An 18,650-nucleotide genomic window follows, 5' to 3' on the forward strand; every position below is an offset into this window, starting at 1 on the left:
GGCGATTTTAAGCAGTACAGTGCAGGGTTCAGCGTCTGCAGCATCTTCTCGACAGAATGCTATGGCGCTTGACGACAGTCCCACTTTCCCTCAAGACAACTGCTCGGGAAGCAGCGCGAAGTTGCTACCGGCCGGAGCATCGGTGGTTCAGTGGTAGAATGCTCGCCTGCCACGCGGGCGGCCCGGGTTCGATTCCCGGCCGATGCATCATTTTGCTTTTCCCGCGGTAATGCTGCCGTGTGGCTTGCGCGCTTTACATGCACGATCCACAAGAATGTATAGCTGGATTCCTTTGAGAAGAACCGAGAACGCAGCACTAGCGGGTCCCCACTGGGACGCTCGCATCATGTTCTACAGACTAGCGTCGGCCTGGCCTCACAAGTTGCTGTGTCCAGGTGCCTCCGAGGCACTGAACTTTAACGACAAGGAGTGCTGCCTATCGTTGCAAAAGCTGCAGCAACACCGCAATCAACTGGGCCGGCAATGCACGTGTAGCAAACAGAACACGTTATCCAGGAAGTACAGTGTCTTCACGTCTAACATTGGGTGTGGTACTTACCCAGCTTCCAGGACAAACGGTTCACCGGTGCCTCGGTAGCGCAGTAGGCAGCGCGTAAGTCTCATAATATTAAGGTCGTGAGATCGATCCTCACCTGGGGCATTTAATTTTCTGTGACTGATGGTGGTGCTGTTGCTAGGACCCCAATTTATTTCTTGTTTGTTATCCACAACGCTTCAGCGGGAAAATGTTTACTTCCTGTTATTGCTACTTACAGCTTCCCTTTTCCTCTTCTCCCAGCAGAGCATGAAGCCAAAAGCATTGCTCTGAGACGTTTGAGGTGCGCGCCTTGCCAGTCAGCATGCGCAAAGATGCTCGCAAAGAGAGATGGGCGCCGACGCGGGAATCGGCACGAAATGGGCCAAGGGGCCGTCCGAACCGTCGAAGAAATGCACACATCCGGTGTGGTCTAGTGGCTAGGATTCCTGGCTTTCACCCAGGAGGCCCGGTTTCGATTCCCGGTACCGGAACGGAATTTTTTCCACACTAATCGTGACGAGTTTGAGCTGTCAGAGCTGCCGTTTCCCGTCCTGCGAGCAATATAGCTACTGCTTCGTGACAGTCAGCAGGATATAGACGAGGGAAGCAGACACACGACTGCCATAGAAATGGTGTATGGCTTCATGCCACACGGTTCCAGCGTAGGGCTGAGCAACTGCATCTGTCGAGGCCCGTTAGCTCAGTTGGTTAGAGCGTCGTGCTAATAACGCGAAGGTCGTGGGTTCGATCCCCCCACGGGCCGCTACGCTTTTACTACTACGAAAAGGCAGCGCCGATTTCAGCTGGCGAGTGTGATGACCAAAAGATCATCACCCTGCGTGGAAGTTGACAGAGGTTCCGAACCCGACCTGTCGGGAAGCGCTACAGCATTCACTCGCCAATGGCCATAGTGTGCTCAATACACTGGTTCTCAACCGATAAAGAGAAAATGAAAGGAAATGTCCGATTGCCGATGCGTAACAACTTTGGCCCTTGTCAGTACTTGGGCGGGTGAGTGCATCGGAACACAGGGTACTGTTGGCAGTTTTACTTCGTATTTTTCTTTCTCCTTTGTTTTCGGAGCCACAGCCCGATTCAGTCATGGAGACGCCACCGTGAAATGAAGGGGCGTGCCGTGTGTCCATCGCCTCGCCTCTCCTTACCTCTCTCAGTCGTTTCTCGTGCTTGTTGTTTTGATATAGGCCGATTTGAGAGCGTCAGCTCTCGCGTCAGCCGAGCAAAGTCGAGACAAGTCGAGACACACTACAGGCTGGTCTGCAGCGAGTAACAGGGAGGGGAAAAAAACATTAATTTCAAGGCGCGTGGCAAAAGTACTCAAACGCGAAATTAAAAGCCTGCTGCGGTGGCCGGGAATCGAACCCGGATCAACTGCTTGGAAGGCAACTATGCTGACCATTACACCACCACCGCACAAGCGAGCGCCCCGGCGCCGCACTGTGTCGGCTTCCCGCCTGTCGGCAGCGGCCGAAGGTGGTGGTACCTGGCAGGCGCATTTCGAGGTAGGCTAGGGGAGCACATCCAGACGCATTCGGACAGCATATCCGCGCACATTTCGCATCCTTTGGCAAGAGTCGGCTCCGGCGACGCAAGAGTACCCAGAGGACCGCGTTCTGGCGGCGATTTTAAGCAGTACAGTGCAGGGTTCAGCGTCTGCAGCATCTTCTCGACAGAATGCTATGGCGCTTGACGACAGTCCCACTTTCCCTCAAGACAACTGCTCGGGAAGCAGCGCGAAGTTGCTACCGGCCGGAGCATCGGTGGTTCAGTGGTAGAATGCTCGCCTGCCACGCGGGCGGCCCGGGTTCGATTCCCGGCCGATGCATCATTTTGCTTTTCCCGCGGTAATGCTGCCGTGTGGCTTGCGCGCTTTACATGCACGATCCACAAGAATGTATAGCTGGATTCCTTTGAGAAGAACCGAGAACGCAGCACTAGCGGGTCCCCACTGGGACGCTCGCATCATGTTCTACAGACTAGCGTCGGCCTGGCCTCACAAGTTGCTGTGTCCAGGTGCCTCCGAGGCACTGAACTTTAACGACAAGGAGTGCTGCCTATCGTTGCAAAAGCTGCAGCAACACCGCAATCAACTGGGCCGGCAATGCACGTGTAGCAAACAGAACACGTTATCCAGGAAGTACAGTGTCTTCACGTCTAACATTGGGTGTGGTACTTACCCAGCTTCCAGGACAAACGGTTCACCGGTGCTTCGGTAGCGCAGTAGGCAGCGCGTAAGTCTCATAATCTTAAGGTCGTGAGTTCGATCCTCACCCGGGGCATTTAATTTTCTGTGACTGATGGTGGTGCTGTTGCTAGGACCCCAATTTATTTCTTGTTTGTTATCCACAACGCTTCAGCGGGAAAATGTTTACTTCCTGTTATTGCTACTTACAGCTTCCCTTTTCCTCTTCTCCCAGCAGAGCATGAAGCCAAAAGCATTGCTCTGAGACGTTTGAGGTGCGCGCCTTGCCAGTCAGCATGCGCAAAGATGCTCGCAAAGAGAGATGGGCGCCGACGCGGGAATCGGCACGAAATGGGCCAAGGGGCCGTCCGAACCGTCGAAGAAATGCACACATCCGGTGTGGTCTAGTGGCTAGGATACCTGGCTTTCACCCAGGAGGCCCGGGTTCGATTCCCGGTACCGGAACGGAATTTTTTCCACACTAATCGTGACGAGTTTGAGCTGTCAGAGCTGCCGTTTCCCGTCCTGCGAGCAATATAGCTACTGCTTCGTGACAGTCAGCAGGATATAGACGAGGGAAGCAGACACACGACTGCCATAGAAATGGTGTATGGCTTCATGCCACACGGTTCCAGCGTAGGGCTGAGCAACTGCATCTGTCGAGGCCCGTTAGCTCAGTTGGTTAGAGCGTCGTGCTAATAACGCGAAGGTCGTGGGTTCGATCCCCCCACGGGCCGCTACGCTTTTACTACTACGAAAAGGCAGCGCCGATTTCAGCTGGCGAGTGTGATGACCAAAAGATCATCACCCTGCGTGGAAGTTGACAGAGGTTCCGAACCCGACCTGTCGGGAAGCGCTACAGCATTCACTCGCCAATGGCCATAGTGTGCTCAATACACTGGTTCTCAACCGATAAAGAGAAAATGAAAGGAAATGTCCGATTGCCGATGCGTAACAACTTTGGCCCTTGTCAGTACTTGGGCGGGTGAGTGCATCGGAACACAGGGTACTGTTGGCAGTTTTACTTCGTATTTTTCTTTCTCCTTTGTTTTCTGAGCCACAGCCCGATTCAGTCATGGAGACGCCACCGTGAAATGAAGGGGCGTGCCGTGTGTCCATCGCCTCGCCTCTCCTTACCTCTCTCAGTCGTTTCTCGTGCTTGTTGTTTTGATATAGGCCGATTTGAGAGCGTCAGCTCTCGCGTCAGCCGAGCAAAGTCGAGACAAGTCGAGACACACTACAGGCTGGTCTGCAGCGAGTAACAGGGAGGGGAAAAAAACATTAATTTCAAGGCGCGTGGCAAAAGTACTCAAACGCGAAATTAAAAGCCTGCTGCGGTGGCCGGGAATCGAACCCGGATCAACTGCTTGGAAGGCAACTATGCTGACCATTACACCACCACCGCACAAGCGAGCGCCCCGGCGCCGCACTGTGTCGGCTTCCCGCCTGTCGGCAGCGGCCGAAGGTGGTGGTACCTGGCAGGCGCATTTCGAGGTAGGCTAGGGGAGCACATCCAGACGCATTCGGACAGCATATCCGCGCACATTTCGCATCCTTTGGCAAGAGTCGGCTCCGGCGACGCAAGAGTACCCAGAGGACCGCGTTCTGGCGGCGATTTTAAGCAGTACAGTGCAGGGTTCAGCGTCTGCAGCATCTTCTCGACAGAATGCTATGGCGCTTGACGACAGTCCCACTTTCCCTCAAGACAACTGCTCGGGAAGCAGCGCGAAGTTGCTACCGGCCCGAGCATCGGTGGTTCAGTGGTAGAATGCTCGCCTGCCACGCGGGCGGCCCGGGTTCGATTCCCGGCCGATGCTTCATTTTGCTTTTCCCGCGGTAATGCTGCCGTGTGGCTTGCGCGCTTTACATGCACGATCCACAAGAATGTATAGCTGGATTCCTTTGAGAAGAACCGAGAACGCAGCACTAGCGGGTCCCCACTGGGACGCTCGCATCATGTTCTACAGACTAGCGTCGGCCTGGCCTCACAAGTTGCTGTGTCCAGGTGCCTCCGAGGCACTGAACTTTAACGACAAGGAGTGCTGCCTATCGTTGCAAAAGCTGCAGCAACACCGCAATCAACTGGGCCGGCAATGCACGTGTAGCAAACAGAACACGTTATCCAGGAAGTACAGTGTCTTCACGTCTAACATTGGGTGTGGTACTTACCCAGCTTCCAGGACAAACGGTTCACCGGTGCCTCGGTAGCGCAGTAGGCAGCGCGTAAGTCTCATAATCTTAAGGTCGTGAGTTCGATCCTCACCCGGGGCATTTAATTTTCTGTGACTGATGGTGGTGCTGTTGCTAGGACCCCAATTTATTTCTTGTTTGTTATCCACAACGCTTCAGCGGGAAAATGTTTACTTCCTGTTATTGCTACTTACAGCTTCCCTTTTCCTCTTCTCCCAGCAGAGCATGAAGCCAAAAGCATTGCTCTGAGACGTTTGAGGTGCGCGCCTTGCCAGTCAGCATGCGCAAAGATGCTCGCAAAGAGAGATGGGCGCCGACGCGGGAATCGGCACGAAATGGGCCAAGGGGCCGTCCGAACCGTCGAAGAAATGCACACATCCGGTGTGGTCTAGTGGCTAGGATACCTGGCTTTCACCCAGGAGGCCCGGGTTCGATTCCCGGTACCGGAACGGAATTTTTTCCACACTAATCGTGACGAGTTTGAGCTGTCAGAGCTGCCGTTTCCCGTCCTGCGAGCAATATAGCTACTGCTTCGTGACAGTCAGCAGGATATAGACGAGGGAAGCAGACACACGACTGCCATAGAAATTGTGTATGGCTTCATGCCACACGGTTCCAGCGTAGGGCTGAGCAACTGCATCTGTCGAGGCCCGTTAGCTCAGTTGGTTAGAGCGTCGTGCTAATAACGCGAAGGTCGTGGGTTCGATCCCCCCACGGGCCGCTACGCTTTTACTACTACGAAAAGGCAGCGCCGATTTCAGCTGGCGAGTGTGATGACCAAAAGATCATCACCCTGCGTGGAAGTTGACAGAGGTTCCGAACCCGACCTGTCGGGAAGCGCTACAGCATTCACTCGCCAATGGCCATAGTGTGCTCAATACACTGGTTCTCAACCGATAAAGAGAAAATGAAAGGAAATGTCCGATTGCCGATGCGTAACAACTTTGGCCCTTGTCAGTACTTGGGCGGGTGAGTGCATCGGAACACAGGGTACTGTTGGCAGTTTTACTTCGTATTTTTCTTTCTCCTTTGTTTTCGGAGCCACAGCCCGATTCAGTCATGGAGACGCCACCGTGAAATGAAGGGGCGTGCCGTGTGTCCATCGCCTCGCCTCTCCTTACCTCTCTCAGTCGTTTCTCGTGCTTGTTGTTTTGATATAGGCCGATTTGAGAGCGTCAGCTCTCGCGTCAGCCGAGCAAAGTCGAGACAAGTCGAGACACACTACAGGCTGGTCTGCAGCGAGTAACAGGGAGGGGAAAAAAACATTAATTTCAAGGCGCGTGGCAAAAGTACTCAAACGCGAAATTAAAAGCCTGCTGCGGTGGCCGGGAATCGAACCCGGATCAACTGCTTGGAAGGCAACTATGCTGACCATTACACCACCACCGCACAAGCGAGCGCCCCGGCGCCGCACTGTGTCGGCTTCCCGCCTGTCGGCAGCGGCCGAAGGTGGTGGTACCTGGCAGGCGCATTTCGAGGTAGGCTAGGGGAGCACATCCAGACGCATTCGGACAGCATATCCGCGCACATTTCGCATCCTTTGGCAAGAGTCGGCTCCGGCGACGCAAGAGTACCCAGAGGACCGCGTTCTGGCGGCGATTTTAAGCAGTACAGTGCAGGGTTCAGCGTCTGCAGCATCTTCTCGACAGAATGCTATGGCGCTTGACGACAGTCCCACTTTCCCTCAAGACAACTGCTCGGGAAGCAGCGCGAAGTTGCTACCGGCCGGAGCATCGGTGGTTCAGTGGTAGAATGCTCGCCTGCCACGCGGGCGGCCCGGGTTCGATTCCCGGCCGATGCTTCATTTTGCTTTTCCCGCGGTAATGCTGCCGTGTGGCTTGCGCGCTTTACATGCACGATCCACAAGAATGTATAGCTGGATTCCTTTGAGAAGAACCGAGAACGCAGCACTAGCGGGTCCCCACTGGGACGCTCGCATCATGTTCTACAGACTAGCGTCGGCCTGGCCTCACAAGTTGCTGTGTCCAGGTGCCTCCGAGGCACTGAACTTTAACGACAAGGAGTGCTGCCTATCGTTGCAAAAGCTGCAGCAACACCGCAATCAACTGGGCCGGCAATGCACGTGTAGCAAACAGAACACGTTATCCAGGAAGTACAGTGTCTTCACGTCTAACATTGGGTGTGGTACTTACCCAGCTTCCAGGACAAACGGTTCACCGGTGCCTCGGTAGCGCAGTAGGCAGCGCGTAAGTCTCATAATCTTAAGGTCGTGAGTTCGATCCTCACCCGGGGCATTTAATTTTCTGTGACTGATGGTGGTGCTGTTGCTAGGACCCCAATTTATTTCTTGTTTGTTATCCACAACGCTTCAGCGGGAAAATGTTTACTTCCTGTTATTGCTACTTACAGCTTCCCTTTTCCTCTTCTCCCAGCAGAGCATGAAGCCAAAAGCATTGCTCTGAGACGTTTGAGGTGCGCGCCTTGCCAGTCAGCATGCGCAAAGATGCTCGCAAAGAGAGATGGGCGCCGACGCGGGAATCGGCACGAAATGGGCCAAGGGGCCGTCCGAACCGTCGAAGAAATGCACACATCCGGTGTGGTCTAGTGGCTAGGATACCTGGCTTTCACCCAGGAGGCCCGGGTTCGATTCCCGGTACCGGAACGGAATTTTTTCCACACTAATCGTGACGAGTTTGAGCTGTCAGAGCTGCCGTTTCCCGTCCTGCGAGCAATATAGCTACTGCTTCGTGACAGTCAGCAGGATATAGACGAGGGAAGCAGACACACGACTGCCATAGAAATGGTGTATGGCTTCATGCCACACGGTTCCAGCGTAGGGCTGAGCAACTGCATCTGTCGAGGCCCGTTAGCTCAGTTGGTTAGAGCGTCGTGCTAATAACGCGAAGGTCGTGGGTTCGATCCCCCCACGGGCCGCTACGCTTTTACTACTACGAAAAGGCAGCGCCGATTTCAGCTGGCGAGTGTGATGACCAAAAGATCATCACCCTGCGTGGAAGTTGACAGAGGTTCCGAACCCGACCTGTCGGGAAGCGCTACAGCATTCACTCGCCAATGGCCATAGTGTGCTCAATACACTGGTTCTCAACCGATAAAGAGAAAATGAAAGGAAATGTCCGATTGCCGATGCGTAACAACTTTGGCCCTTGTCAGTACTTGGGCGGGTGAGTGCATCGGAACACAGGGTACTGTTGGCAGTTTTACTTCGTATTTTTCTTTCTCCTTTGTTTTCTGAGCCACAGCCCGATTCAGTCATGGAGACGCCACCGTGAAATGAAGGGGCGTGCCGTGTGTCCATCGCCTCGCCTCTCCTTACCTCTCTCAGTCGTTTCTCGTGCTTGTTGTTTTGATATAGGCCGATTTGAGAGCGTCAGCTCTCGCGTCAGCCGAGCAAAGTCGAGACAAGTCGAGACACACTACAGGCTGGTCTGCAGCGAGTAACAGGGAGGGGAAAAAAACATTAATTTCAAGGCGCGTGGCAAAAGTACTCAAACGCGAAATTAAAAGCCTGCTGCGGTGGCCGGGAATCGAACCCGGATCAACTGCTTGGAAGGCAACTATGCTGACCATTACACCACCACCGCACAAGCGAGCGCCCCGGCGCCGCACTGTGTCGGCTTCCCGCCTGTCGGCAGCGGCCGAAGGTGGTGGTACCTGGCAGGCGCATTTCGAGGTAGGCTAGGGGAGCACATCCAGACGCATTCGGACAGCATATCCGCGCACATTTCGCATCCTTTGGCAAGAGTCGGCTCCGGCGACGCAAGAGTACCCAGAGGACCGCGTTCTGGCGGCGATTTTAAGCAGTACAGTGCAGGGTTCAGCGTCTGCAGCATCTTCTCGACAGAATGCTATGGCGCTTGACGACAGTCCCACTTTCCCTCAAGACAACTGCTCGGGAAGCAGCGCGAAGTTGCTACCGGCCCGAGCATCGGTGGTTCAGTGGTAGAATGCTCGCCTGCCACGCGGGCGGCCCGGGTTCGATTCCCGGCCGATGCTTCATTTTGCTTTTCCCGCGGTAATGCTGCCGTGTGGCTTGCGCGCTTTACATGCACGATCCACAAGAATGTATAGCTGGATTCCTTTGAGAAGAACCGAGAACGCAGCACTAGCGGGTCCCCACTGGGACGCTCGCATCATGTTCTACAGACTAGCGTCGGCCTGGCCTCACAAGTTGCTGTGTCCAGGTGCCTCCGAGGCACTGAACTTTAACGACAAGGAGTGCTGCCTATCGTTGCAAAAGCTGCAGCAACACCGCAATCAACTGGGCCGGCAATGCACGTGTAGCAAACAGAACACGTTATCCAGGAAGTACAGTGTCTTCACGTCTAACATTGGGTGTGGTACTTACCCAGCTTCCAGGACAAACGGTTCACCGGTGCCTCGGTAGCGCAGTAGGCAGCGCGTAAGTCTCATAATCTTAAGGTCGTGAGTTCGATCCTCACCCGGGGCATTTAATTTTCTGTGACTGATGGTGGTGCTGTTGCTAGGACCCCAATTTATTTCTTGTTTGTTATCCACAACGCTTCAGCGGGAAAATGTTTACTTCCTGTTATTGCTACTTACAGCTTCCCTTTTCCTCTTCTCCCAGCAGAGCATGAAGCCAAAAGCATTGCTCTGAGACGTTTGAGGTGCGCGCCTTGCCAGTCAGCATGCGCAAAGATGCTCGCAAAGAGAGATGGGCGCCGACGCGGGAATCGGCACGAAATGGGCCAAGGGGCCGTCCGAACCGTCGAAGAAATGCACACATCCGGTGTGGTCTAGTGGCTAGGATACCTGGCTTTCACCCAGGAGGCCCGGGTTCGATTCCCGGTACCGGAACGGAATTTTTTCCACACTAATCGTGACGAGTTTGAGCTGTCAGAGCTGCCGTTTCCCGTCCTGCGAGCAATATAGCTACTGCTTCGTGACAGTCAGCAGGATATAGACGAGGGAAGCAGACACACGACTGCCATAGAAATTGTGTATGGCTTCATGCCACACGGTTCCAGCGTAGGGCTGAGCAACTGCATCTGTCGAGGCCCGTTAGCTCAGTTGGTTAGAGCGTCGTGCTAATAACGCGAAGGTCGTGGGTTCGATCCCCCCACGGGCCGCTACGCTTTTACTACTACGAAAAGGCAGCGCCGATTTCAGCTGGCGAGTGTGATGACCAAAAGATCATCACCCTGCGTGGAAGTTGACAGAGGTTCCGAACCCGACCTGTCGGGAAGCGCTACAGCATTCACTCGCCAATGGCCATAGTGTGCTCAATACACTGGTTCTCAACCGATAAAGAGAAAATGAAAGGAAATGTCCGATTGCCGATGCGTAACAACTTTGGCCCTTGTCAGTACTTGGGCGGGTGAGTGCATCGGAACACAGGGTACTGTTGGCAGTTTTACTTCGTATTTTTCTTTCTCCTTTGTTTTCGGAGCCACAGCCCGATTCAGTCATGGAGACGCCACCGTGAAATGAAGGGGCGTGCCGTGTGTCCATCGCCTCGCCTCTCCTTACCTCTCTCAGTCGTTTCTCGTGCTTGTTGTTTTGATATAGGCCGATTTGAGAGCGTCAGCTCTCGCGTCAGCCGAGCAAAGTCGAGACAAGTCGAGACACACTACAGGCTGGTCTGCAGCGAGTAACAGGGAGGGGAAAAAAACATTAATTTCAAGGCGCGTGGCAAAAGTACTCAAACGCGAAATTAAAAGCCTGCTGCGGTGGCCGGGAATCGAACCCGGATCAACTGCTTGGAAGGCAACTATGCTGACCATTACACCACCACCGCACAAGCGAGCGCCCCGGCGCCGCACTGTGTCGGCTTCCCGCCTGTCGGCAGCGGCCGAAGGTGGTGGTACCTGGCAGGCGCATTTCGAGGTAGGCTAGGGGAGCACATCCAGACGCATTCGGACAGCATATCCGCGCACATTTCGCATCCTTTGGCAAGAGTCGGCTCCGGCGACGCAAGAGTACCCAGAGGACCGCGTTCTGGCGGCGATTTTAAGCAGTACAGTGCAGGGTTCAGCGTCTGCAGCATCTTCTCGACAGAATGCTATGGCGCTTGACGACAGTCCCACTTTCCCTCAAGACAACTGCTCGGGAAGCAGCGCGAAGTTGCTACCGGCCGGAGCATCGGTGGTTCAGTGGTAGAATGCTCGCCTGCCACGCGGGCGGCCCGGGTTCGATTCCCGGCCGATGCTTCATTTTGCTTTTCCCGCGGTAATGCTGCCGTGTGGCTTGCGCGCTTTACATGCACGATCCACAAGAATGTATAGCTGGATTCCTTTGAGAAGAACCGAGAACGCAGCACTAGCGGGTCCCCACTGGGACGCTCGCATCATGTTCTACAGACTAGCGTCGGCCTGGCCTCACAAGTTGCTGTGTCCAGGTGCCTCCGAGGCACTGAACTTTAACGACAAGGAGTGCTGCCTATCGTTGCAAAAGCTGCAGCAACACCGCAATCAACTGGGCCGGCAATGCACGTGTAGCAAACAGAACACGTTATCCAGGAAGTACAGTGTCTTCACGTCTAACATTGGGTGTGGTACTTACCCAGCTTCCAGGACAAACGGTTCACCGGTGCCTCGGTAGCGCAGTAGGCAGCGCGTAAGTCTCATAATCTTAAGGTCGTGAGTTCGATCCTCACCCGGGGCATTTAATTTTCTGTGACTGATGGTGGTGCTGTTGCTAGGACCCCAATTTATTTCTTGTTTGTTATCCACAACGCTTCAGCGGGAAAATGTTTACTTCCTGTTATTGCTACTTACAGCTTCCCTTTTCCTCTTCTCCCAGCAGAGCATGAAGCCAAAAGCATTGCTCTGAGACGTTTGAGGTGCGCGCCTTGCCAGTCAGCATGCGCAAAGATGCTCGCAAAGAGAGATGGGCGCCGACGCGGGAATCGGCACGAAATGGGCCAAGGGGCCGTCCGAACCGTCGAAGAAATGCACACATCCGGTGTGGTCTAGTGGCTAGGATACCTGGCTTTCACCCAGGAGGCCCGGGTTCGATTCCCGGTACCGGAACGGAATTTTTTCCACACTAATCGTGACGAGTTTGAGCTGTCAGAGCTGCCGTTTCCCGTCCTGCGAGCAATATAGCTACTGCTTCGTGACAGTCAGCAGGATATAGACGAGGGAAGCAGACACACGACTGCCATAGAAATGGTGTATGGCTTCATGCCACACGGTTCCAGCGTAGGGCTGAGCAACTGCATCTGTCGAGGCCCGTTAGCTCAGTTGGTTAGAGCGTCGTGCTAATAACGCGAAGGTCGTGGGTTCGATCCCCCCACGGGCCGCTACGCTTTTACTACTACGAAAAGGCAGCGCCGATTTCAGCTGGCGAGTGTGATGACCAAAAGATCATCACCCTGCGTGGAAGTTGACAGAGGTTCCGAACCCGACCTGTCGGGAAGCGCTACAGCATTCACTCGCCAATGGCCATAGTGTGCTCAATACACTGGTTCTCAACCGATAAAGAGAAAATGAAAGGAAATGTCCGATTGCCGATGCGTAACAACTTTGGCCCTTGTCAGTACTTGGGCGGGTGAGTGCATCGGAACACAGGGTACTGTTGGCAGTTTTACTTCGTATTTTTCTTTCTCCTTTGTTTTCTGAGCCACAGCCCGATTCAGTCATGGAGACGCCACCGTGAAATGAAGGGGCGTGCCGTGTGTCCATCGCCTCGCCTCTCCTTACCTCTCTCAGTCGTTTCTCGTGCTTGTTGTTTTGATATAGGCCGATTTGAGAGCGTCAGCTCTCGCGTCAGCCGAGCAAAGTCGAGACAAGTCGAGACACACTACAGGCTGGTCTGCAGCGAGTAACAGGGAGGGGAAAAAAACATTAATTTCAAGGCGCGTGGCAAAAGTACTCAAACGCGAAATTAAAAGCCTGCTGCGGTGGCCGGGAATCGAACCCGGATCAACTGCTTGGAAGGCAACTATGCTGACCATTACACCACCACCGCACAAGCGAGCGCCCCGGCGCCGCACTGTGTCGGCTTCCCGCCTGTCGGCAGCGGCCGAAGGTGGTGGTACCTGGCAGGCGCATTTCGAGGTAGGCTAGGGGAGCACATCCAGACGCATTCGGACAGCATATCCGCGCACATTTCGCATCCTTTGGCAAGAGTCGGCTCCGGCGACGCAAGAGTACCCAGAGGACCGCGTTCTGGCGGCGATTTTAAGCAGTACAGTGCAGGGTTCAGCGTCTGCAGCATCTTCTCGACAGAATGCTATGGCGCTTGACGACAGTCCCACTTTCCCTCAAGACAACTGCTCGGGAAGCAGCGCGAAGTTGCTACCGGCCCGAGCATCGGTGGTTCAGTGGTAGAATGCTCGCCTGCCACGCGGGCGGCCCGGGTTCGATTCCCGGCCGATGCTTCATTTTGCTTTTCCCGCGGTAATGCTGCCGTGTGGCTTGCGCGCTTTACATGCACGATCCACAAGAATGTATAGCTGGATTCCTTTGAGAAGAACCGAGAACGCAGCACTAGCGGGTCCCCACTGGGACGCTCGCATCATGTTCTACAGACTAGCGTCGGCCTGGCCTCACAAGTTGCTGTGTCCAGGTGCCTCCGAGGCACTGAACTTTAACGACAAGGAGTGCTGCCTATCGTTGCAAAAGCTGCAGCAACACCGCAATCAACTGGGCCGGCAATGCACGTGTAGCAAACAGAACACGTTATCCAGGAAGTACAGTGTCTTCACGTCTAACATTGGGTGTGGTACTTACCCAGCTTCCAGGACAAAGGGTTCACCGGTGCCTCGGTAGCGCAGTAGGCAGCGCGTAAGTCTCATAATCTTAAGGTCGTGAGTTCGATCCTCACCCGGGGCATTTAATTTTCTGTGACTGATGGTGGTGCTGTTGCTAGGACCCCAATTTATTTCTTGTTTGTTATCCACAACGCTTCAGCGGGAAAATGTTTACTTCCTGTTATTGCTACTTACAGCTTCCCTTTTCCTCTTCTCCCAGCAGAGCATGAAGCCAAAAGCATTGCTCTGAGACGTTTGAGGTGCGCGCCTTGCCAGTCAGCATGCGCAAAGATGCTCGCAAAGAGAGATGGGCGCCGACGCGGGAATCGGCACGAAATGGGCCAAGGGGCCGTCCGAACCGTCGAAGAAATGCACACATCCGGTGTGGTCTAGTGGCTAGGATACCTGGCTTTCACCCAGGAGGCCCGGGTTCGATTCCCGGTACCGGAACGGAATTTTTTCCACACTAATCGTGACGAGTTTGAGCTGTCAGAGCTGCCGTTTCCCGTCCTGCGAGCAATATAGCTACTGCTTCGTGACAGTCAGCAGGATATAGACGAGGGAAGCAGACACACGACTGCCATAGAAATGGTGTATGGCTTCATGCCACACGGTTCCAGCGTAGGGCTGAGCAACTGCATCTGTCGAGGCCCGTTAGCTCAGTTGGTTAGAGCGTCGTGCTAATAACGCGAAGGTCGTGGGTTCGATCCCCCCACGGGCCGCTACGCTTTTACTACTACGAAAAGGCAGCGCCGATTTCAGCTGGCGAGTGTGATGACCAAAAGATCATCACCCTGCGTGGAAGTTGACAGAGGTTCCGAACCCGACCTGTCGGGAAGCGCTACAGCATTCACTCGCCAATGGCCATAGTGTGCTCAATACACTGGTTCTCAACCGATAAAGAGAAAATGAAAGGAAATGTCCGATTGCCGATGCGTAACAACTTTGGCCCTTGTCAGTACTTGGGCGGGTGAGTGCATCGGAACACAGGGTACTGTTGGCAGTTTTACTTCGTATTTTTCTTTCTCCTTTGTTTTCGGAGCCACAGCCCGATTCAGTCATGGAGACGCCACCGTGAAATGAAGGGGCGTGCCGTGTGTCCATCGCCTCGCCTCTCCTTACCTCTCTCAGTCGTTTCTCGTGCTTGTTGTTTTGATATAGGCCGATTTGAGAGCGTCAGCTCTCGCGTCAGCCGAGCAAAGTCGAGACAAGTCGAGACACACTACAGGCTGGTCTGCAGCGAGTAACAGGGAGGGGAAAAAAACATTAATTTCAAGGCGCGTGGCAAAAGTACTCAAACGCGAAATTAAAAGCCTGCTGCGGTGGCCGGGAATCGAACCCGGATCAACTGCTTGGAAGGCAACTATGCTGACCATTACACCACCACCGCACAAGCGAGCGCCCCGGCGCCGCACTGTGTCGGCTTCCCGCCTGTCGGCAGCGGCCGAAGGTGGTGGTACCTGGCAGGCGCATTTCGAGGTAGGCTAGGGGAGCACATCCAGACGCATTCGGACAGCATATCCGCGCACATCGCGCGGAGCGGCGGAGCGGTTGCGGCTTTGTTTACATCGCGGGGCGGCGCTCAGCGAGTGTTTCGAGGTCCACGTGTTCAAGTTTAATCAACGTGAGTACCATGTCGGCAATTACTAGGACAAACACTGCACAGTTTGTGTTCGATAGAAATGCTTTGCGGCCCACCGCGTTTGAAATCCACGAATTTATATTTGAAGATTTGAAAATCCCGGAAGATCTAGTAGACACATTTCAATTGGATTTTGCGCAATATTCGCTATTTTTGAAGTTCTTTTCCGGTGACAACTGTGAAAAGTTTGTAGAGAAATTTGGCGGCGTGCGTAAATTTAGGCATATCAATGGCACAGTCAGTGATGTTCAAATTGTGCCCTCGGGTCATGGCGTTAGGACGGTCCGAGTATTTAATGTGCCTCCTGAATGTGGTAACGATTTAATTGCACGTGCTCTAACTCAGTACGGCGTAGTGTTGTCGGTTGTTAATGAAAAGTGGTCTAGTGCGTACAGGTACCAGGTTAATAGTGGCGTACGTAGTGTCCGCATTGATTTAAAGAGACACATTCCATCTTATGTAATGATTGCGGGCTGTAGAGCTCAAGTGAGTTATATCGGCCAGCCACCCACGTGCTCAATTTGTCATTCCACTGAGCATTTACGTGCAGACTGTACCCGTCGAAGACCCGTGCAGCTCCCACGTAGTGACGCGGCGGCTACCGGCGGCCACTTTGTGCCACTAATGAGTGAAATCGTAGCGGGCACCGTACCACAACCCCGACAAGCCGACCCCATTCGTGCTGAGGACGTGCCAAGTGAGGTGACTGTTACCGTCGAGGCACCACAGGACCGGATGGAAGACGCTCCCATTTTGTCCTCGGCTGTTGTAGCGTCGGATGCAGTTACTCCGGAGATCCCAGATGTTTCGGAGCATTCACCAGTTGCTATTCCGGAAGCGATGGACATCACCTTACCCCCGCCTCCTCCACCTGAAGAGGTACCCCTCGCACCGAGGAAAGGGCGTACGAAGAAAAATAAAAATAAGGGTACTAGGAGTCAGCAGTCTGATGATATGCCGTGCAGCCCTGTATCAGAGAGTGGCAGTGAGAGTGAGGTTCAGACATCGTGCCCCCCTTCCTCTGAAAGCACTGGGCGCCAGGAGCGTATAAGGGAACAAACAGCACAGCTCAAGGTTCTCCTGAATACGGCACGCGAACAGGGTGCGCATGCTGCGAAGCGCAAAAGCGAGCAAAGTAGCGAGCAGGTCCCCCAGCGCACGCGCAGGCATTCGGTGACGTCGGCCGCCGGTACAGTGACAACACAGGCGAAAGGAGCCACGTCCACAGACTCCGCTAGCGGTCGCGACCAGCAGACCGACCGACCAGCGGAGACGCCCTGGTGGAAGCAGGAGGAGGACGACCCTGGAGCCCACTAGCGGCTTTTAGGCGGACCCGCTGCAGTTCGTGCACATTTCACATGAGACTTCTGTTCTGCAGTTCCTGCACGATGAAGGATATTTTCTACACTGTATTGTCCACGTGTTACGTGATAAATTGCAGCGCTTCTTGGCAATATATTAGCATGCTTCAAACGCAACATGCAGCTTTCGTTTCTCCTATTTCTTGCTAATATTTGAATGTCTGTGTTTTAAATGGCCGCCGCTCGTCAACATCTAAAGATTTTCTCAGTTTTATCACTAAATGTCAATCGCATACTAGCTGCGCACAAGATTGCATGTTTTATTGACTTTTTAACTTTGGGAGGCTATGACATTGCATTGCTGCAAGAAGTTACAGTTAAGCGATTCGATAACGTTCCTGGTTATGATGTCATCTATAACATAAATGTTGACGGTACTTGTGGCACCGCCGTTCTTTATAAAAAAGGATTGCAACCAACTGACGTTCAATCTTTACCGAATGGCCGCCTCCTTACATGTACGATCCAGGATGTCACCTTTCTTAATGTATACGCGCCGAGTGGCACCGACCACAAACGTGCTCGATCTGTGTTTTTTAACCAAGATGTAGTTCCGTTCTTTGCGTCATCCCGCAATGTAATAGTCGGCGGTGACTTTAACTGTGTTACTGCCGCTGTCGATCAATTTCCAACGGCTACCATGTGCCCGGAACTTTCGCAACTAATTGTGACCAATGATCTGATCGATGTTTGGCGACATTTTCATCCTGTCACAACGCAGTACACACATTTTTATCAGAACGGTGCCAGCAGACTTGATCGAATTTATGTATCGCGGCCACTTCAATCCTGTCTTCAGAGAGTAGCGGTACATCCCGTCGCTTTTAGTGATCACTGCGGAGTTGTGTGTGACATGCACCTACAGACCAATAGGCAGGCTCCACCTTGCCGTGTTTGGAAACTCAATACCCGTCATCTCTCTGCCGCCGGTTTACGTTGCGAGATTCAAAATATGTGGCAGCTTTGTTTTGAAAAACGGGGAAGTTATGCCTCAGTCTTACATTGGTGGGTCGACTTAGCCAAACCGCAGTTGCGCAATGTTGCGATGCGGTATGCAAGGGAGGTGTCGTTTTGGGAGAGGCGCACCATTGCCTTTTATCAGCAGTGCCTACAAGATGCGCTGGATGCACCCGTGGCGCCTGGTCAAAACTTACGCGCACGTTTACGTAGGATTCAAAATAAGATACTCAATCTTCAACTCCAAAAGGCGAAAGGACTTCTGATCCGGAGCCGACCGCTGTGTGCAACACTTGAAGAGGTGCCAACGCTTTACCACTTGGCACGCGAGAAACGGTTGGCGCGGAGGAAAGTAATTACCGCTCTCATCACGGACACTGGTGCTCGTCTCACGGCGAAGCATGAGATCGTTCCCCATGTCTCCGACCATTTTAAGAGATTGTTCGGACGGATCGCTGTCGACGATGTAGCACTTTCGTTTCTGTTAGATGAATTGGATCCTGTCATCTCCGACTCTGACCGACAGTCACTGGATGAGATGATGTCACTGGCCGATGTGAAAGATGTGTTGCGCTCGTGTCGTCGGGGGAAGTCTCCAGGTCCCGATGGCCTTCCAGTAGAATTTTACCTGGCTTATTGGGATATTTTCGGTGAGACATTGACGACCATGATAAATGAAATTGTTCGTGGTGCTGCGGTCCCTTCGAAGTTTGTTGAAGGGCGTATTATTTTGATTCCAAAGACACCGACAGCATGCCGTGTTGAGGCGCTACGCCCTATCACACTTTTAAATGCAGATTATAAACTGGCAGCGCGGTGCCTTGCAACGAAACTCAGTGTGGTCATGGACAAGGTCATCAGTCCGTTCCAGTCGTGTGGTGTGAAACGTCGCAGCATCTTTCATGCGGTTGCTTCATATCGAGACGTGGTCGCGTACGCGTCCATAAACGGCCTGTCCGCTGGAATTCTCTCCATCGACTTTGCCAATGCATTTGACCGTATCGGACACGATTATCTTTTCTCCGTAATGACAAAACTGGGGTTCGGCGGCCACTTTCTCACCGCTT

General features: G+C 53.6%; 35 non-coding genes across 35 annotated transcripts; 28 read left to right on the plus strand and 7 right to left on the minus strand.

Moving 5' to 3' along the window:
- Window positions 1–136: 136 nt before the first annotated feature.
- Trnag-gcc (transfer RNA glycine (anticodon GCC)) lies at window positions 137–207 on the plus strand. Its single transcript has one exon. It is a non-coding gene; the product is annotated as a tRNA-Gly (tRNA).
- Window positions 208–588: 381 nt separating this feature from the next.
- Trnam-cau (transfer RNA methionine (anticodon CAU)) lies at window positions 589–661 on the plus strand. Its single transcript has one exon. It is a non-coding gene; the product is annotated as a tRNA-Met (tRNA).
- Window positions 662–957: 296 nt separating this feature from the next.
- Window positions 958–1,029, plus strand: Trnae-uuc (transfer RNA glutamic acid (anticodon UUC)). The gene has a single exon. It is a non-coding gene; the product is annotated as a tRNA-Glu (tRNA).
- Window positions 1,030–1,227: 198 nt separating this feature from the next.
- Window positions 1,228–1,301, plus strand: Trnai-aau (transfer RNA isoleucine (anticodon AAU)). Its single transcript has one exon. It is a non-coding gene; the product is annotated as a tRNA-Ile (tRNA).
- Window positions 1,302–1,897: 596 nt separating this feature from the next.
- On the minus strand, window positions 1,898–1,969 carry Trnag-ucc (transfer RNA glycine (anticodon UCC)). The gene has a single exon. It is a non-coding gene; the product is annotated as a tRNA-Gly (tRNA).
- A 341-nt stretch (window positions 1,970–2,310) lies between these two features.
- Trnag-gcc (transfer RNA glycine (anticodon GCC)) lies at window positions 2,311–2,381 on the plus strand. The gene has a single exon. It is a non-coding gene; the product is annotated as a tRNA-Gly (tRNA).
- A 381-nt stretch (window positions 2,382–2,762) lies between these two features.
- On the plus strand, window positions 2,763–2,835 carry Trnam-cau (transfer RNA methionine (anticodon CAU)). The gene has a single exon. It is a non-coding gene; the product is annotated as a tRNA-Met (tRNA).
- Window positions 2,836–3,131: 296 nt separating this feature from the next.
- On the plus strand, window positions 3,132–3,203 carry Trnae-uuc (transfer RNA glutamic acid (anticodon UUC)). The gene has a single exon. It is a non-coding gene; the product is annotated as a tRNA-Glu (tRNA).
- A 198-nt stretch (window positions 3,204–3,401) lies between these two features.
- Window positions 3,402–3,475, plus strand: Trnai-aau (transfer RNA isoleucine (anticodon AAU)). Its single transcript has one exon. It is a non-coding gene; the product is annotated as a tRNA-Ile (tRNA).
- Window positions 3,476–4,071: 596 nt separating this feature from the next.
- On the minus strand, window positions 4,072–4,143 carry Trnag-ucc (transfer RNA glycine (anticodon UCC)). The gene has a single exon. It is a non-coding gene; the product is annotated as a tRNA-Gly (tRNA).
- A 341-nt stretch (window positions 4,144–4,484) lies between these two features.
- Window positions 4,485–4,555, plus strand: Trnag-gcc (transfer RNA glycine (anticodon GCC)). Its single transcript has one exon. It is a non-coding gene; the product is annotated as a tRNA-Gly (tRNA).
- Window positions 4,556–4,936: 381 nt separating this feature from the next.
- Window positions 4,937–5,009, plus strand: Trnam-cau (transfer RNA methionine (anticodon CAU)). Its single transcript has one exon. It is a non-coding gene; the product is annotated as a tRNA-Met (tRNA).
- Window positions 5,010–5,305: 296 nt separating this feature from the next.
- Window positions 5,306–5,377, plus strand: Trnae-uuc (transfer RNA glutamic acid (anticodon UUC)). The gene has a single exon. It is a non-coding gene; the product is annotated as a tRNA-Glu (tRNA).
- A 198-nt stretch (window positions 5,378–5,575) lies between these two features.
- On the plus strand, window positions 5,576–5,649 carry Trnai-aau (transfer RNA isoleucine (anticodon AAU)). The gene has a single exon. It is a non-coding gene; the product is annotated as a tRNA-Ile (tRNA).
- A 596-nt stretch (window positions 5,650–6,245) lies between these two features.
- Window positions 6,246–6,317, minus strand: Trnag-ucc (transfer RNA glycine (anticodon UCC)). The gene has a single exon. It is a non-coding gene; the product is annotated as a tRNA-Gly (tRNA).
- Window positions 6,318–6,658: 341 nt separating this feature from the next.
- Window positions 6,659–6,729, plus strand: Trnag-gcc (transfer RNA glycine (anticodon GCC)). Its single transcript has one exon. It is a non-coding gene; the product is annotated as a tRNA-Gly (tRNA).
- A 381-nt stretch (window positions 6,730–7,110) lies between these two features.
- Trnam-cau (transfer RNA methionine (anticodon CAU)) lies at window positions 7,111–7,183 on the plus strand. Its single transcript has one exon. It is a non-coding gene; the product is annotated as a tRNA-Met (tRNA).
- Window positions 7,184–7,479: 296 nt separating this feature from the next.
- Trnae-uuc (transfer RNA glutamic acid (anticodon UUC)) lies at window positions 7,480–7,551 on the plus strand. The gene has a single exon. It is a non-coding gene; the product is annotated as a tRNA-Glu (tRNA).
- A 198-nt stretch (window positions 7,552–7,749) lies between these two features.
- Trnai-aau (transfer RNA isoleucine (anticodon AAU)) lies at window positions 7,750–7,823 on the plus strand. Its single transcript has one exon. It is a non-coding gene; the product is annotated as a tRNA-Ile (tRNA).
- Window positions 7,824–8,419: 596 nt separating this feature from the next.
- On the minus strand, window positions 8,420–8,491 carry Trnag-ucc (transfer RNA glycine (anticodon UCC)). The gene has a single exon. It is a non-coding gene; the product is annotated as a tRNA-Gly (tRNA).
- A 341-nt stretch (window positions 8,492–8,832) lies between these two features.
- Window positions 8,833–8,903, plus strand: Trnag-gcc (transfer RNA glycine (anticodon GCC)). Its single transcript has one exon. It is a non-coding gene; the product is annotated as a tRNA-Gly (tRNA).
- A 381-nt stretch (window positions 8,904–9,284) lies between these two features.
- Window positions 9,285–9,357, plus strand: Trnam-cau (transfer RNA methionine (anticodon CAU)). Its single transcript has one exon. It is a non-coding gene; the product is annotated as a tRNA-Met (tRNA).
- A 296-nt stretch (window positions 9,358–9,653) lies between these two features.
- Trnae-uuc (transfer RNA glutamic acid (anticodon UUC)) lies at window positions 9,654–9,725 on the plus strand. The gene has a single exon. It is a non-coding gene; the product is annotated as a tRNA-Glu (tRNA).
- A 198-nt stretch (window positions 9,726–9,923) lies between these two features.
- Window positions 9,924–9,997, plus strand: Trnai-aau (transfer RNA isoleucine (anticodon AAU)). Its single transcript has one exon. It is a non-coding gene; the product is annotated as a tRNA-Ile (tRNA).
- Window positions 9,998–10,593: 596 nt separating this feature from the next.
- Trnag-ucc (transfer RNA glycine (anticodon UCC)) lies at window positions 10,594–10,665 on the minus strand. Its single transcript has one exon. It is a non-coding gene; the product is annotated as a tRNA-Gly (tRNA).
- Window positions 10,666–11,006: 341 nt separating this feature from the next.
- On the plus strand, window positions 11,007–11,077 carry Trnag-gcc (transfer RNA glycine (anticodon GCC)). Its single transcript has one exon. It is a non-coding gene; the product is annotated as a tRNA-Gly (tRNA).
- A 381-nt stretch (window positions 11,078–11,458) lies between these two features.
- Window positions 11,459–11,531, plus strand: Trnam-cau (transfer RNA methionine (anticodon CAU)). The gene has a single exon. It is a non-coding gene; the product is annotated as a tRNA-Met (tRNA).
- Window positions 11,532–11,827: 296 nt separating this feature from the next.
- Trnae-uuc (transfer RNA glutamic acid (anticodon UUC)) lies at window positions 11,828–11,899 on the plus strand. The gene has a single exon. It is a non-coding gene; the product is annotated as a tRNA-Glu (tRNA).
- A 198-nt stretch (window positions 11,900–12,097) lies between these two features.
- Window positions 12,098–12,171, plus strand: Trnai-aau (transfer RNA isoleucine (anticodon AAU)). The gene has a single exon. It is a non-coding gene; the product is annotated as a tRNA-Ile (tRNA).
- A 596-nt stretch (window positions 12,172–12,767) lies between these two features.
- On the minus strand, window positions 12,768–12,839 carry Trnag-ucc (transfer RNA glycine (anticodon UCC)). Its single transcript has one exon. It is a non-coding gene; the product is annotated as a tRNA-Gly (tRNA).
- Window positions 12,840–13,180: 341 nt separating this feature from the next.
- Window positions 13,181–13,251, plus strand: Trnag-gcc (transfer RNA glycine (anticodon GCC)). Its single transcript has one exon. It is a non-coding gene; the product is annotated as a tRNA-Gly (tRNA).
- A 381-nt stretch (window positions 13,252–13,632) lies between these two features.
- Trnam-cau (transfer RNA methionine (anticodon CAU)) lies at window positions 13,633–13,705 on the plus strand. Its single transcript has one exon. It is a non-coding gene; the product is annotated as a tRNA-Met (tRNA).
- A 296-nt stretch (window positions 13,706–14,001) lies between these two features.
- On the plus strand, window positions 14,002–14,073 carry Trnae-uuc (transfer RNA glutamic acid (anticodon UUC)). The gene has a single exon. It is a non-coding gene; the product is annotated as a tRNA-Glu (tRNA).
- A 198-nt stretch (window positions 14,074–14,271) lies between these two features.
- Window positions 14,272–14,345, plus strand: Trnai-aau (transfer RNA isoleucine (anticodon AAU)). Its single transcript has one exon. It is a non-coding gene; the product is annotated as a tRNA-Ile (tRNA).
- A 596-nt stretch (window positions 14,346–14,941) lies between these two features.
- Window positions 14,942–15,013, minus strand: Trnag-ucc (transfer RNA glycine (anticodon UCC)). The gene has a single exon. It is a non-coding gene; the product is annotated as a tRNA-Gly (tRNA).
- Window positions 15,014–18,650: the final 3,637 nt, after the last annotated feature.

Source organism: Schistocerca gregaria, chromosome 2 (genome assembly GCF_023897955.1).
Source record: "Schistocerca gregaria isolate iqSchGreg1 chromosome 2, iqSchGreg1.2, whole genome shotgun sequence".
Lineage (NCBI taxonomy): Eukaryota > Metazoa > Arthropoda > Insecta > Orthoptera > Acrididae > Schistocerca > Schistocerca gregaria.